This window comes from Hordeum vulgare, chromosome 3H (assembly GCF_904849725.1).
Source record: "Hordeum vulgare subsp. vulgare chromosome 3H, MorexV3_pseudomolecules_assembly, whole genome shotgun sequence".
NCBI classification, from domain to species: domain Eukaryota; kingdom Viridiplantae; phylum Streptophyta; class Magnoliopsida; order Poales; family Poaceae; genus Hordeum; species Hordeum vulgare.
In genome coordinates this window covers 458,040,053-458,043,267 of record NC_058520.1, presented here as the reverse complement: position 1 = coordinate 458,043,267, position 3,215 = coordinate 458,040,053, and positions in this window count along the sequence as shown.

Genomic DNA, 3,215 nt, shown 5'->3' with positions numbered 1-3,215 from the left:
CAAGCCTGCGCGCCACCACCGGGGGGGGGGGGGGGGTGGCGGAGTGAGGGCTTGTGACTCCCTCGTGGCCCATCTGGCCTTCTCCCAAAGCTTCGGGGGTCTCTTTTGGTCCAAAAAAATCATCATAAAGTTTCATTCCATTTGGACTCCGTTTGAAAATGGGCCAAAAACACGGAAAAAAACAGAAACTGGCACTTGGCACTGAGTTAATAGGTTAGTCCCAAAAAGATATAAAATAGCATATTCATGCATATAAAACATCCAAAGTTGAGAAGATAATAGCATGGAACCATCAAAAATTATAGATACGTTGGAGACGTATCAAGCCCCTGCCATGGGAGAGTAGGACAAAGGATGTCATACAAGTTCTTACCACAAGCATGTATGACTATATACGCAATACATGCCTACATTATATTGATGAATTCGAGGTAATTCCATGTCGCTCTGGTGTGTAACTATTACATGATGAATGTCATCCATATCTATCCATCTCTGATCCATGTGCCTACGCTTTACATATAGTAAATATTGCTAAAGTTACTTCTGCTGTTGCTGCTGTCACAACTGCTACAAGTTGTTGCTATCACTGTTACTGTTATTACTATCGCTTGTCATGCTACTAAATTTTTGTTGCAGAGAGATATCCCACGTGTGGTTGAATTGAAAACTCAACTGCTAATGCTAATAAATATTCTTTGGCTCCCCTTGTGTCAAATCGATAAATCAGGGTGAAATACTACCCACGAAGACTGTTGCGATCACCTATACTTGTGGGTTAACAGGGAGCGGCTGAAGATCAGGTGCTTGACGAGCAAATTCCTTTTGCAGCCACCAGTATGAATGAAGATCGCTACTCTAATGATAACATACATATTTTGGGTGTGGTAACTTTTCCACTATTATGGTGATAACATATGTATTGTGTTTTCATATTGTGAAGTCCCAAGAGTTGATGAATCCATTAGTGAAGTTCCACAAGTGTTTGTTCCCACTATTGCGGGAGTGGATGTAGATCAATCACTTGACTATCAAATTCCTACCGCAACCACTAACATTGATGTAGTTCAAACAAATTTAGGTAACTATTCTGATGGTAACATACATTTGAAGGTCTTGGTAAGTTGCCTCAATTATGGTGATAACACATAATTGATGTGCATTGCTCTGATGCAGGCTCAAGTGTTGTCGAAACTGATGCCAAAGGTGCATCATCAAGTGTTAATACCGATGGTAAAGTTGAAGTTGTCCAAGCTCAAGTTGCAGACGGAGCCCAGAATGTTCAAGCCTATGCTCAAGATAAAGTTCCCCAAGTTTAGGTCCCTATGGTGGCACGGGTTGATGTTCAAGATGAAGTTGATCTTGTCCTTGCTGTAGAGCTTACCCATAAAGCAGGAGAAGATGTCGCTTTTATATAAAGCGCTGGGTGATTTCACCCCACCAAGCTGCTCTTTCGGCTTCTACTCCATATTTGTTGCAACGCCTCAAGACACCACAAGCGGCTGCCGGAGGAGGAGGTGTAAGCCATAAGGTGTCCAGGGGGGCACAAGTCTGGGTGGCGCTGATACATCTCCAACGTATCGATAATTTATGGGGTATTCATGCCATATTTGCCTATGTATATAATAAATTTGTATGTTATTGATGCACTTTATATGATTTATTTAGAACTAACCCGGACTGACACTATTTTTAGCAGAACTACCATCATGTTGTTTTTTGTGCAGAAAATAAAAGTTCTTGGAATCGCCTCAAACTTTTTTATGAATTTTTCTGGAACAACGTTGGAGTGAAGAACCACTAGAGGAGGGCTTTCACGGAGGCACAAGCCAACACGACGCGACCTGGGCCTTTGTTGCGCCCTAATGGTTTGTGGGGCCCACATGGCTCCATTGCGCGTGATTCCAACACTGAAAAATCCTATAAATCCCAGAAAATCCACAAATAAAGAGAGAACTTTCGCTCGGCTGCCGCAACTCTCTGTATCGCTGAAAAACCAATCTGGAGCGATTCCAGTACCCTGCCGGAGAGGGAAAACCATCACTGATGGCCATCTTCATCATCCCGGCCGAGGCCATGACGAGGAGGGAGTAGTTCACCCTCGAGGGTGAGGGTATATACTAGTAGCTATGTGTTCAATATCTCTCTCTCATGTTCTTGAGATGGCACGATCTCAAGAACACGGGCTTTGTTAATATAGTTGGATCATATGATGTATTTCCCTTACCATCTAGTTGTGATGAATTGAGTCTTTTCCTTTCAGATCTCGTCATGTTGAATTGAGCATATTGGTATGACAGCACGTGATGTAAGTCTTGTGTGGGTTACCCATAATGACATTGGGGGTATTCTATTGATTCACTTGATATATGTTGAGGCATCAACTTGCGAGTTTGGGTGACCTTGGGGATCTATGCATAGGGGTTGATTGCACATTTTCGTACCATGTTCTCCGATAGGAATCTTGGGGTGCTTCTTGCACTTTATTTGTGTTGGATTGGATATGTTAACTCTGAAACTGTTTGATGCATGTCGCATAATTTACGCACAGATACTTGAGGTGACATTGGAGTATCTAGGTGACATTAGGGTCGATTGATATGTATCATTGGTGTTATTCTAGCACGATCTCTTAGATAGCTCAAATGGAAAGGATAGCTTGATGTTATCTTAGTACGAACTCTTGAATAGATTGAACAGAAAGGATAGCTTGATGTTATCTTAGTACGAACTCTTGAATAGATTGATCGGAAAGAATAACTTTGAGGTGGTTCTACTACCTACACCAATTTCATCTTATTGTTCTCCACTAGATAGGAACTTTGGAGTGATTCTTTGTTGCACGTTGAGGGATCCAACTATGTTAGCATTGTTGAGAGATTTCACTAGTTAAAGTATGTACCCTAGGCCTTATTTACAAGCATTGGTACAACATTTTTATTGTTGTTTGCCACTTGTTACCTTGCTGTTTTTATATTTTCAGATTACAAAAACCTATATCTACCATCCATATTGCACTTGTATCACCATCTCTTCGCCGAACTAGTGCACCTATACAATTTACCATTGTATTGGGTGTGTTGGGGACACAAGATATTTCTTGTATTTGATTGTAGGGTTGCTTGAGAGAGACCATCTTCATCCAACACCTCCCACGGATTGATAAGCCTTAGGTCATCCACTTGAGGGAAAATTTCTACTGTCCTACAAAACTC